Raw genomic sequence first — 13,453 nt, forward strand, 5'->3', positions numbered from 1 at the left:
AGAAATCAGAGCCGAGTAGACTTATGAAATTGTCCTAATCTCTGGAATATGGCTCGTGTTCATACTCCGGAGATTAGGACACGCCATAGCTATTCAACTGTGGCTAACAAGGTATTTAGGATGGGGTTGTTTTTTCATTTTTTTGGGGGAGGGGTTTTTGCATTATATTGCACCGATGGAACATCTACATATCCTTCAGAAAATATTTTGAATGAATACAATTTCACAACTGAGAATATCCTCTTTTACACTTCACTTCACTCGTCTCTCACCTAACTTGACACCTTTATTGTATGCCAAAATGCATAAAATGTGATCCTAAATGTGTATTTGTTTGTATTATTACATTATTATTATCATCATCATCATTGTTATTCATAGTGTCACATAGTTACACTATGAATAACTTACATAGTTGCTTGTCTTGCTTTACCGATTTTTTTGTCAGCGTAGAATTCCCGTTGACTTTTTACCATTTATGTCTGTGTTTGCAGTGAAAACTACGCCAGGTGAACTCCCATTGCGCTGCTGAGGTCTGGATCCCGCCCTGTGTTTCTTTAAGTTATTCTGTTACGTGTTGTTGTCGGTCTCTCCCCAGTGCATGTCGTCTTGTGTTCCATCCGCCGTGACATCTCTCCCTCTCTACAGCTCCCTCCGTATGGCTCTGGTTCTTCATCCCTGCCACTGCACACCTGTCCCCATTCTGCAATCTTGCCAGCTGCCTTCACCTTCCTCGTCATCCTGATTCCCTGCCTGATTCCCCGGACCCTAGTATTTCTCTTCCTGATTCCCCGGACCCTGATTCCCTGCCTGATTCCCCGGACCCTAATATTTCTCTGCCTGATTCCCCGGACCCTGATTCCCTGCCTGATTCCCCGGACCCTAGTATTTCTCTTCCTGATTCCCCGGACCCTGATTCCCTGCCTGATTCCCCGGACCCTAATATTTCTCTGCCTGATTCCCCGGACCCTGATTCCCTGCCTGATTCCCCGGACCCTGGTATTTCTCTTCCTGATTCCCCGGACTCTGATTCCCTGCCTGATTCCCCGGACCCTAATATTTTTCTGCCTGATTCCCCGGACCCTGATTCCCTGCCTGATTCCCCGGACCCTGGTATTTCTCTGCCTGATTCCCCGGACCCTGATTCTCTTCCTGATTCCCCGGACCCTGATTCTCTGCCTGATTCCTCGGACCCTGATTCTCTGCCTGATTCCACGCCTGTATTCTGAAGGAAGGAAGGAAAGATGGACGGAAGGAAGGAAGGAAGAAGCAAGGATATGTTCCGTTCTCTTGTTGTCGTCCGTATCCTAAAGGAAGGAGTGGAGGAAGGACAGGAAGGAGGAAGGAAGGAAGGAAGGAAGAAAGGAAGGAAGGAAGGCAGGAAGGAAGGAAGGAAGGAAGGGAGGGAGGAAAGAAGGAAGGAAGTAAGGAAGGAAGGGAGGAAGGAAGAAGCAAGGATATGTTACGTTCTCTTGTTGTCATCTGTATCCTGAAGGAAGGAAGAGAGGAAGGAAAGATGGAAGGAAGTAGGAAAGGAAAGAAGGAAGGGCGGGAAGGAAGGAAGGAAGGAAGGAAAGAAGGAGGGGAGGAAAGAAGGAAGGAAGGAAGGAAGGAAGGAAGGAAGGAAGGAAGGAAGGAAGGAAGGAAGGAAGGAAGGAGGCGAGGAAAGAAGGAAGGAAGGGCGGAGAAAGGAAGGAAGGGAGAAAGTGGGGGAGGAAGGAAGGAAGGAAGGAAGGGCGGGAAGGAAGAAAGGAAGGAAAGAAGGAAGGAAGGAAAGAAAACAGAAGGAGGGAAGGAAGGAAGGAAAGAGGGAGGGGAGGAAAGAAGGAAGGAGGAAGGAAGGGAGAAAGTGGGGGAGGAAGGAAGGAAGGAAGGGCGGGAAGGAAGGAAAGAAGGAGGGGAGGAAAGAAAGGAAGGAAGGACAGAGGAAGGAAGGGAGAAAGTGGGGGAGGAAGGAAGGAAGGAAGGGCGGGAAGGATGAAAGGAAGGAAGGAAAGAAAAAGGAAGGAGGGAAGGAAGGAAGGAAGGAAATAAGGCAGGGGAGGAAAGAAGGAAGGCGGAAGGGAGGTAGGAAGGGAAGGAACCAAGGAGCCATTCTGTTCCCTCGCGCCGCCGCGCGCGCGGATCGGGCTCGCACGCGTGGAGCCCGCGGCGCGCGGCGGCTGCGCGCGACACAGGCGCGGAGCGGCGGTCAGCGGAGGAGACGCGCGCGCGCCGCCTGTTACCGTCACCGTCAGCGCGGCGCGAGAGACACCGGCACGCAGGCGGAGGACCCCGCGCGTGGATTCAGGCGACGCCGTCACCCCTCCGTCACCGACACCCCCCCCGCCTCCCCCGAGCCGCGGCACCATGGAGAGCGCAGGGAACAGCTCGGACGCCGCTTACCCCGTCCAGGTGTTCAACAGCAGCAACAACAACAACAACAACACCGCCGCCGCCGCCGCCGCCGCCGCCTTCTGCCGGAACTTCACCGACCGCGACAACGCCACCAGCCCGCTGGACGCGCGCTGCGACCCGGACGCCGTGCGCCCGGGCGGCCGGCTGGACGGCGACACGACCCCGATGATCATCGCCATCACCGCGCTCTACTCCGTGGTGTGCGTGGTGGGGCTGGTGGGGAACGTGCTGGTCATGTACGTCATCATCAGGTGAGACGCGCCGCGTCCGAAAAGCGGGTCCGCGGAGGAAACGCGTTGTCCTGTGGGCACTACACGCGCACACGCTGCAAGGGAAGGAAGGAAGGAAGGAAGGAAGGAAGGAAGGAAGGAAGGAAGGAAGGAAGGAAGGAAGGAAGGAAGGAAGAGAGTGAGTGAGGAAGGAAGGAAAGAAGGAAGGAAGGAAGGAAGGAAGGAAGGAAGGAAGGAAGGAAGGGAGGGAAGGAGGGAGGGAGGGAGGGAGGAAGAGAGCGAGTGAGGAAGGAAGGAAAGAAGGAAGGAAGGAAGCATGGGAGGAAGGAAAGAAGTGAACTGTTTCTTTTTGGTGTCACCTGGATCCCGGGGAAGGAGGGAAGGAAGCAAGGACGTTTGGGAGGAAGGAAACGGGTGAACTGTGTCTTTGTGTTGTCCCCTGTATCCCGAGGACGGAGGGAAGGAAGTGTGGGAGGAAGGAAAGAAGGAAGGAAGGTAGGAACAAATGAAGGAAGGAAGAGAGCTACTGAGGAAGGAAGGAAGGAACGAATGAACAAAGGAAGGAAACAAAAAAGAAGGAAGCAAGGGAGAAAGGAAAAAAGAAGGAATGAACGAATGAAGGAAGCATGGGAGGAAGGAAAGAAGTGAACTGTTTCTTTTTGGTGTCACCTGGATCCCGAGGAAGGAGGGAAGGAAGCAAGGAAGTTTGGGAGGAAGGAAAGAAGTGAACTGTTTCTTTGTGTTGTCACCTGTATCCTGAGGAAGGAGGGAAGGAAGCAAAGAAGTATGGGAGGAAGGAAAGAAGGAAGAGAGCGAGTGAAGAAGGTATGAAGGAAGGGACGTTTGGGAGGAAGGAAACGAGTGAACTGTGTCTTTGTGTTGTCCCCTGTATCCCGAGGACGGAGGGAAGGAAGTGTGGGAGGAAGGAAAGAAGGAAGGAAGGTAGGAACAAATGAAGGAAGGAAGAGAGCTACTGAGGAAGGAAAGAAGGAAGGAAGGAAGGAAATAAATAAAAAAGAAGGAAGGAACGAACGAATGAAGGAAGCATGGGAGGAAGGAAAGAAGTGAACTGTTTCTTTGTGTTGTCACCTGTATCCCCAGGAAGGGGGGAAGGAAGCAAGGAAGTTTGGGAGGAAGGAAAGAAGGAAGGAACAAATGAAGGAAGGAAGAGAGCAAGTGAGGAAGGAAGGAAGGGAGCTACTGAGGAAGGAAGGAAAGAAGGAAGGAAGGAAAGAAAAAATAAAGGAAACAAGTGTGGGAGGAAGGGTGTGAACTGTTTCGCTCTTATGTTATCGCCTGTATCCTGGAGGGAGGAGGAGTGGAAAAAAGAAATGGTTAAGGGAGGAAGAAAATAAGGAAGGAGGAAAGCAAGGAAATAAGTGTGGGAGGAAGGAAGTGAACTGTTTTGCTCCTATGTTGTCACCCGTATCTCGAAGGAAGGAAGGAAGCAAGGAAGTAAGGGGGGAAGAAATGAGGTGAACTGTTTCGCTCTCATGTTGTCGCCTGCATCCCGGAGGAAGGAGGGGCGGAAGGCAGGAAGGGAGGAAGGAAGCAAGGAAAAATTAAGGAAGGAAGGACGCAAGGAAGTCAGAGAGGAAGGGATGAAGGGAACTGTGTGGCTCTCATGTTGTCGCCTGCATCCCGGAGGAAGGAGGGGCGGAAGGAAGGAAGGAAGGAAGGAAGTATGGGAGGAAGGAATGAGGTGAACTGTTTCTCCCTCATGTTGTCACCTGCATCAGGTAGGAGGGATGGAAGCAGTAAATGATTAAGAGAAGGAGGAAGGAACAAAGGAGGGAAGGAAGGAAGGAAGGAGGGAAGGCACTCAACCTGTTGCTCAGTTTTACTTATACTTAATCCTAATCTGAGCCACATTTTATATGAATAATATACATAAATGCCTCCACGCTGTTGCTGTATGTGTGAAATTACACACAACCCCGAAAACCTTGGAACATCTGGGAAGGAAGGAAGGAAGGAAGGGAGAACGGAAGGAAGGAAGGAATGAAGGAAGCACATAATAACCTCACAGTTCAGCCACGCACAACCCCCAAAACCTTAGGAACATCTGCCCAGGTGCGTTTTAGTCAGATGCAGTGTTGATCGCGGCCGGGTGCCTCGGTGGTGATCAGCAGGAAGGCTCCGGGCCCCGGGCTCCGGGCTCCGAGCTCCGGGCTTTTCCGTGTGTTGTGGGGCTCCCCTCCGGGTCGCTGGCGCCGTAAAGACGCCAACGTCGGGCGCCGGGTGAGACACTGCCCACGCCCTTGACCAAGGCACTGACCCTTGCGCATTTACTGTGATGGCCTAAATGCAGAGCACACCCGGCGTATTGAAAGAAGGAGGGAAGCACGGACGGACGCAAACGCCGGCGCCCCGTGCCGAGTACGAGTCTCCTATCCACGGTTTAGCGCGCGCCCTGTTCTCCCGGACACCGTTCTGCATATTTTGACATCGTGACCGTAAACCCATCGGTTTGCTCGCTTTGGAATGAGGGAAATGAATAATAACGGCACACTTTATGGGACGGCGAGAAAGTTTCGTCTCGGCGTGTTTGTTTTTTTTTAAATGTTTTAAGGGAGATTTGGAGACGCGAAACACATCGAGGCGTGTCCTGTTGAAAAAAATTGAGCCATCTGCCGTTGCTGTGAAAGAGTGAGCTGATGGATGCAGAACGTTTTGAGGTATCAAACCGGTTGTTTTTTCGTGAGCGCCGAGAAGGTTGGAATGACAGGCGGGCGGCAGGATGGCCACTGTTCTGAATTTGACGAAACAGCACCCGCTGCTAGTCACGTCGTGAAAAGTCATGAAAACGACAGAAATAAACGGTCAAGTGAAGTTAGGACGAAATAGTTCCTGATTCCTATTGGTTTAAAGAAAGTAACGATGGAATCAGCATCTGAGTGTCCGACGGATAAAATGATTATACTTAATCAAAGGGAGAGTCCAGTGAGAGATACAAGCGCGATTCATCTCAGGACAAAGCAAACTCACACTCAACACTTGAGGGGATATTAGCCCAGTCGGTGACGGGCAGATGAAAGGGCAGATAAGCCAAATAAACCACAGGAAAGGACCGGTTCGGAGGAAATGAAATGCCCGGTTCGGAAGGAGGACCAGATCGACTGGTGTCATGTAAATGAAAATGCTAAATACACAAATACTGCACTCAGCGGCACGCGCACACAGGTGGAGAATCCTCTGTTATAAGACATAGGTAAGATAGATAAGGTACCAAAAGATAAGGTAACACCTCCTGGGATAGTGTCTCGTCTGCAAAACCAACAAAACAAAAAGGGGATCAGCACTTAATAGCTGTGTAAAGAGACTGCAGCAGCCGCTGGAAGAATACAGACCGGACTAGGTCAGTGATTCTCAAGCTCTTTCATACCTCTCGACCCTCAATTAGAGCGTCATTTGATAAGATTTGGTGTCTGCGACCCGAATCTGAGAAAATGTTTATTGTTAGAAAGGATTTAGTGCAACCCCGCCAGACCTGCCTGCACTGTAGTTACAGAGAAAACATTGAATCTACGATCAAAACAGTCATTACTGGATGTTCTCCAACAGTGCAAATGTCTCGTAAATTGGATTACAATGCATTATATTGCGTAGCTTTTGTCCAAAGCGACCTCTGGTAAGTGCATTTTGTCGGTGGTATCAAAGCAACAGTATATCACATTCACAGCCAGCTAAACATTCTCTGACTTAGAGAGAGTTTATTTTTAATTTTTTTATCAAATGTTGTACGGTTTCACTGTTAATCATTTTGCACGGGGGCCAGGGCTGGGACCCCACACTGAGAACCACTGCAAGTGATCTAGAGAACAAATAAAATGTGCGGTGAGGGTTTAACTTCTTTTCCAAATGTGTCTCCCTGGTTGCAGCAGGAAGTCTGAGCAAAACAATGCACACATGCTGGGAAAAGGCCCTGTTGCATGCCGAGTCCTTTCCAGGTCTCGGGTTCAAGATATTTGGGTGATGTTGATCGAGGAAAGCCTCTCGCGCTTAAAGCAATGGATTTTCTGCCGCCTGTGAAAATAATCCAAAGCGTACACTGAACACGCTGGCGTGTTGTGTTCAGGCGAAACGACTTCAACGATTACCTGTTATGCCTGCGACATACAGAGATGAATTGGAACAACGGGCGGTCTGAGAGAAATCTGTCGCTTTCCCGCTGGTTGAAGGAAGCAGAAAGCAGAGCGCGGTACGGCTGCGGGCGTCAAAGCTGCTGATATAGCCGAAAACGCTAATCAAATGTGATCACATCATATCATATAACCACCATCTCTGTAATAGATCAGCTCCTGTTTTAGGCCACTTGCATGCACCTGGCCTTTATGTGTGGGAGTGTCTGGGCGTCCTAACACCCGCTCTAGGCTGCCTTTGTAAGTGTTGGCTCTGAGTATGCTCCTGGGAGTGATATCGCTTTGAATGAACCAAACATGTTTGCGTCTGCATAGTCTCCGATAGTTTCGATCGCCGCCGCATATTGACTCTTGTCCGTCTCTTTCGGAGGGACGACACGCATCCCTACCTTTAGGAGAGAATCCCTCCCCCTCCCTGTCGTCTGTGAGGTCGCTGTGGATTCCCTAATCAGTTCCCCGGCTAGTTGTCATATCAACGTAAGAGTAGTCGATGCGTCACAGTGTTGATGAAAAGCATTTGTTAGTGTCACATCTCGGCGACAACCTTCTGAGACTGAGCTCTTGGTTTTGTGTCGTTCCCGGCCGAAGTAACAGCAAATTTTTCAGTAGCGGGACCCTGTTCCCATCAGTGTCCTATCCTCAGTGGAAGTTCCAGTATGAGCGTGACCACTTGCCCAATGCTTTTAGAAAGACACGAGTACAGACAAAAGATTTTCTGGATTTTCACAAATTATAAATGGTCCCACTTTGCTTTGAATGTCAAGGGCGGTTTTCTCACGGCAACCTGCGTTCCCGTTTCACGTTATGGAACGATCCCAAGGCGATCACATGCCTCGCGAAGACCAAACCCGACTTGGGTTGGGTGATGGCCAGTCATTCGAGATAGAGGTCAAGAGGATAAGGAAGATTAAAACAGACGGAGGAGAAAGGGTGGGTCACAAGGAAAGGATTGAGGGTGGAAGTCGTGTGGCGGAAGGAAGGGTTTGCGCAGAGATCCAGGCAGCGAGGGGTGTGAGGGCGGCGGCGGCGGCAATCCCAACAGTAGATCAGGCTTCACGTTATTACGCACTTTACTGGTTTGAGAGAATCGCCGAAGCCAGGAAGCGGTGGAGGAAGCGTTTTAGTTCAATAGCTTCTAAAGTAGAAATGGCAACACTTAAACAGGAATTTGCACCGACGCTTGCACTGGCGCTTAGGCTGCCATGTGTGACGCGGCACGGGATGCACGGGGCTTTTTTTGTTTCGTTCTATGAGGTAGCGTAAATGAAAAAGAATGGGGCTGCCCCCTGAAAGTCGACAAGTCGTCAGTCGAATCAGTCAGTCGCCTGAGATTCTTCAAGTCGAGCAGTGTTTTTTTTCCCTTTCTTTTTCAGTTAGTGTGTATTACAATAACAGGATAAAACAGATAGAAGCTTACACAATGCGCAGGGATAACATTTCAATGAGGAATTATAAATAAGGGGACTCATAAATATATTTTCATGTGTGAATGGAACACTGCTTTCCGTGCGTCCCGACTGCCGTGCCCCATTCCTTCAAATGAAACAAATAAAAATAGTATGGGGCGGGGCACGGAGGAACGGGGCACGACTCGTAGACCTGTTGAGATTATCTCCTGCGCATAACGCATGGAGAGGGTGCGATCGGGGAGAGAGTCACAGAGAAAGTGTCCCCGTTACGCACGGTTTCCTTCCGTACCGTTCAATACACACTTGTTCCATCGCTCCATAAGGAGACTTAAAATAAAAACACCGTTCTGGCACACCAATCACGGGCACCCCATTGTTGGCACACTCATCTGTTCCGTCGGAGTTGGAGACAGGCGTGCAAAATGCGCCCCAATCGCCCCCTATCCGTGCCCCGCCTCGGGATTGGCGGCCGCCTCTCGTGCCTACGGGAAGAGCCTACGGGGAAGAGCCTACGGGGAAGAGCCTACGGGGAAGAGCCTACGGGGAAGAGCCTACGGGGAAGGCGGAGCTCGCAGCTCGCCTGCTTAAAAAAGCCGGGGGCGTGAATGGGATGTGACCCTGCCATGGACTGACCTCCCACTCAGTGTTTCTCCCTCCTCCCCACGCAAGCTTGATCAGGAAATGGACGGAGGGATTGACGTATTCCCCTTTGTCCATCTCTGATTGTGTCCTGGTGTTGTTTGTTTTTCTATTAACTCTTTCTGTCTCTTTTCCCCTCTCTCCATCTTATTCTCTCCCTTTTTTTCCCCGCTCTTTATCTTTGCAGACATAATAAAGAGAATGTGCCCATTTAGGTAACGACCGGAGTTTTTACTCGAAAATGGAAATGCAGATTTGCACTCTCTGTACCCATTTTACGGCCGTAGCCTTGAAGGCATGATTAAGGAGACACGGCGAGGATGTTTTTCCTCTTATTGTGTGCGCGATGACAACAAACAGGTCATAAACCTTTTCCTTGAGCCTCACCCTCCACTAACCCTGCATGACTAACGGGCTCTGCACTTAGGTCTGCAAACTTGTACTTTGTAAACATGTGCGACCAGAAACCTGCGTGCTCATCGGGAAGAAATCATTTTTTCATCAACACAAACCAAGGTTTCTATAGGGAAATAGGCAAGTGTTGCAGAGTGCTTTCTGTTGCCATGGAAACATCTTGAGTGTGTGTGTGTGTGTGTGTGTGCGTGCGTGCGTGCGTGCATGCGTGCGAGTGTGTGAGCACATGAGCAGCAGAATTTCTGTACCTTTGGATATTGAGGGACACCCATCATTAAGATGGAGTAGATTTTGCCCATTATTGTGAAGTGTGACTTCCTGACATCATGCTGCCATATTGCCTTATCATATACTTATTAGCTATTTTATTATATATACTTTAAATATATATGTGTGTGTATATATACATACACACACAGTATGTGATACAGTCCTCTTAGTACATTAATATTTTTATTCAATTAAATAAATAATACATTTAAAATTATATATCATACAGTAGATACATATATAGATATACACTATATTATAGATATATCATTATTATTATTATTATTATTAATATTATTATTATTATTATTATTATTATCATAATTATTATTAGTTGTAGTAGTAGTAGTCATAATAATACTAATAGCAAAAGTATTTATAGTGTTTTGTTTGTAATTGTTTGGTCATTTAAACCACCAAAGACAGTATATGTGTTTATTTGTAGAAATGTTAGGATTTTACAGCGTAAAATCCCCAGGACCCCATGAGGTGTAGTGTGTATTGTGTTTTATCTACTTCTACTGCTTGTAAGATACAAAGACACAGAAGATGCACACACACAGCCTCAGCTATCGTATATATACTGTACTAAATTAGGGCTGCCGCCTCAATGCACGCTGTTAACACGTTATTTCATTGCATTAATCACACTGATCTTGCTCAACTCCAGCCTTCTTGCTGCACCCATAGGGACTGTAGAGGGATCCTCTCATGGGCCACGTCCACACTCTATGCACTCTATGCACTCTATGCACTCTCTCTATCACACTCTATTACTCTCCCGGTTAATAACGAAGGGCCAGTGATTGATGGGAAAAAAAGGTGGATTGATAAACGCATGCTTTCCATTTAAAATTCTGACGGATCAACTAACAACAGTACCGAGATGTGCAATCTGAAGGGCTGTTGAATTATCATACAACAGAAGTCTGTTGTCTTGAACAGGGTTTGATATTAAGCTTTTTAAGTCCCCTGTCCAAAGAACAAATAAATTAACCTTAAAATAACCAGAATATTGATATTGAATAGTGATCAGCACTACGGGAGACGTAATCTTTCGTCCGGCAATGTTCTATAAGCTCTTACTGCAAGATTACAAGGTAAAAAAAAAAACGGAAATCAAAGGAAAGGAAGAAACCTCGAGAATGAGCCACAGAACTGGGTAATCAATAAAAATCCATAAATAATTATTTTTTTGACAGAGGGAGAGAGAGAGAGAGAACACAAATGGAGGACAAAGCTTTTATTTTGCTCCGTGCATGGTGACGTGGAGTGTTAGTCTTTTGCTGGTATTGGCTCCTCTCTCCCTGAAAATGACACTAAACATCTTTTCTCTCTCCTCGGCTCACGCCAGTGCGTCGGTGTGTATTTGTATTAAGGAGAAACGGAATCTAAATCCCTTTCAATAGCAGAGCTGTGACATGTATGGATTTGAGTAAATGGGACATTTTGAATGAGTTGATTTCTTTGCTATACCTCTAATCCTATGGCAAATGATATGCTCTGTAAATTCCTGAAATTGGAACTTTCACAAATAATCGTGCAAACGTTCATTACAGAACCGGGGACAAGACGCTCATGGCATTTCCCTTCGTCACATCTGATCACGAAATTGGCATTGACGGGAAATTGTTTGGAGCAAAAATTTGAAGTTTTTAAGCTGAGAGCCTCTTGCTATCGCGAGAGCTGTCAGATTGCGTGACTGCGAGCGCCAGTAGCAAGTTTAAAAACGCGCGGCAGCTGACTCTGAGGTAAGAGAAGGAGATGGACTCCTCGCCATGATCTGAACATGGAAAATGGTTTGCCACAATACACATGGACCGGACTTTACCAATTTCAGCGCAAACGTCTTGATAAAAATCGATAATGGGCGAGCAGGGGCCGAGGACACACAAGAGACACACGGCAACAAGGCTCGTGAGGCCCAGATACCATTGACTTAGGGGCAGGATCCTGCAAACAGTAAATACATTCCTAAAGACAGCAACATTTTCATTTTAAAGCGACACACACACTGGAACAGAGCGTCATGAACAGGAGGGTAGAGGCATGTTAGAATGGCTAGAATGCATATGCTGAGTGGTATTTTCAGCAAAAAACTTAAAAAAACACCTTTAGCCAATGAGATTAACCAAACGTGTGACGCTATCTAAGCGCGACACACAATCAACGTCAGACACGACCTCGCTTTTTTTTTTTACTTTATTTGAAAACTTAACATCACAAAAGCATGGGTATACAAATCCCATATTGATATAACATTTGAAAGATCGGGAAAAGCTGCACGACTAACTGGTCCTCCGTGAGATCCATGAGCGGCGAAATAACAATGAAAATAGGATTCTTGTTCGTGGACAAGCTCATAAAGCAGGCTCCTTCCCAATCCAGTTGATAGAACATGGAAAACCTCTTTTCCCCTGATAGAGTCCAACTTTGCACACTTGCGCAGGTGTTCCCTTGCTGTCGTAACATCCCTTTCTGCTAAGGCTGACGCTGCGGCTGCATCGGCACCGTCGTCTTCGGGAGCCGCCGTCGTTGTTGTTTTGAAATGCGCCGCGCTCTGGACCCGCCTCCCAGAACAACGGCGGCCTCCGAGCAAACAATGATCGGTCTGCAAATTCGGGATCCTCTGAGGACACTGCAGGGAGGGAGCGTCGATGTCGCCCCTTTTGTTTGTGAGCGTCTGCTGTTGAATTGACTGAATGATTATATTAATAATCAAGCGTTAAAATTAAAATCGAAACGTTCATGCTGTGGTTGAGAAATTTCATTCCTTTTATTATTTTTTTGGGCCGTCGACAAGTGATTTCGTAACACGGCGTCATGGCGACGAGATGAATCGACCAACGTGTAAGTTGAAGCGTTTAGCAATATTTTGATATTGATTATACATTGTTTCGCAATCATTGAAACCTGTAGTAATCAAACTGACGACTGTATGTAATGTGATGTAGAAAACGAGCAGACAAAGGCACATTAGTTGTTGTATCCATACATACTGTATATACATATATGACACATGCTTCATCTTATAAACCGGTCCGCCAGATATTGGCGCCCTGTCCGTCCCGCTGTGTGGACGTGTCAGTCTGCTGCTTACCCTCCATCTGTCCACCCGACCGCCGCTCAATCAGTCTGTCTGTCCGGGAGATGTTTGTCGAGATGCCACTCATTACGGAACTGCCTTTGAGCTTATCTGCCAGCTTTTCTGCTTGTGCGTCCTCGTGTGTGTGTGTGTGTGTGTGTGTGTGTGTGTGCATGTCCGTGCCCGTGCCCGCGCGCGTGCGTGCGTGCGTGCGTGCGTGGGTTTGAGCTCCAGCAGCTGCTCTCTGACAGCTAAGGCAGTGTGTGATGTCGAGCTGAATTCAGCCACTTTGAACGGCGTCCTCCTGGAGCGTCTCGTAAGACCCCGGGTCCTGTCTCACACACGCAAAAACACCCGGTGGGGCGCGCGACACCTACAGCCGACCACAAACTACCACTCTCTCTCTCTCTCTCTCTCTCCCTCCCGCTCAATTCAATTCAATTAAATTCAGCATTATTGGCATGACAGTTATTCCAACAGTATTGCCGCAAGAACATCAACATTAGATACAATACCAACAGATTAACCCCATGATAGTAACAGTAATAACATTGACAGCCAGTATAATTTAACCCCACAACAACAACAACAACAACAACAACAACAACAACAACAACAACAACAACAACAGTAATAATATGAATAATTACAATAAAAGTAAAAAGTAAGTTATTGCTCTCTCTCTAACTCACTCACTCACTCACTCACTCACTCTCACTCACTCACGCTCTCAGTCACTTTCTCACTAACTCTCTCTCTCTCTCACTCCCTCTCTCACTAACTCTCTCGCTCACTCCCTCACTCACTTTCTCACTAACTCTGTCACTCACTCACTCTCCCTCTCTCTCTCTCTCTCTCTCTCTCTCT

The sequence above is a fragment of the Zeus faber genome (genome assembly GCF_960531495.2).
Source record: "Zeus faber genome assembly, chromosome: 16".
Lineage (NCBI taxonomy): Eukaryota > Metazoa > Chordata > Actinopteri > Zeiformes > Zeidae > Zeus > Zeus faber.